The 563-nt window shown below is 51.7% G+C and overlaps 1 pseudogene; it reads left to right on the top strand.

Moving 5' to 3' along the window:
• The first annotated feature begins 258 nt into the window (after positions 1 to 258).
• LOC106512720 (tripartite motif-containing protein 46 pseudogene) lies at positions 259 to 517 on the top strand (annotated as a pseudogene).
• Positions 518 to 563: the final 46 nt, after the last annotated feature.

The raw sequence follows: 563 nt of genomic DNA, 5'->3' as shown, positions 1-563 counted from the left end.
GATTTATGATCATATATTTTAGTTAATAATGAAATATTAAATGATTATTTATTCTGACCACACCATATTGAATTTTTGTGAGAAAAAAATTAAATAATTTTTTACACCAAAATAATTTGGGGGGGCTTTAAAATATCTTAGAGGGGCTCCAGCCCCCCTAAAATAGACCTAGTGACGCCACTGGTCAGAACATATCCATCAATCAGGGGTTGGCCTGTTTTATCCTTGACTCAGCTCTACTTTTCCTCCCTCCTCCAGTCGAACACGAGGAGCCTGGAGCAGGAGCTGCTCTGCCCCGTGTGTGAGGAGATGGTGAAGCAGCCCGTCCTCCTGCCCTGCCAGCACAGTGTGTGTCTGCTGTGCGCTGCCGAAGTGCTGGTCCAGAGAGGATATCCTCCTCCAGACCTGCCCCCGGAGCCCAACTCCCCAGCCTCCACGCCCAGCAGCCGCTCCCCGCGGGGGCCCCGCAGGCCCATGCCCAGGACCCCTGACCGGCTCGAGAGGGTCCTGAAGACAGGTGTGTGTGTGTGTGTGTGTGTGTGTGTGTGTGTGTGTGTGTGTGT

This window comes from Austrofundulus limnaeus, unplaced genomic scaffold (assembly GCF_001266775.1).
Source record: "Austrofundulus limnaeus strain Quisiro unplaced genomic scaffold, Austrofundulus_limnaeus-1.0 Scaffold10924, whole genome shotgun sequence".
Lineage (NCBI taxonomy): Eukaryota > Metazoa > Chordata > Actinopteri > Cyprinodontiformes > Rivulidae > Austrofundulus > Austrofundulus limnaeus.
This window is presented reverse-complemented; position numbering and strand designations above follow the sequence as displayed.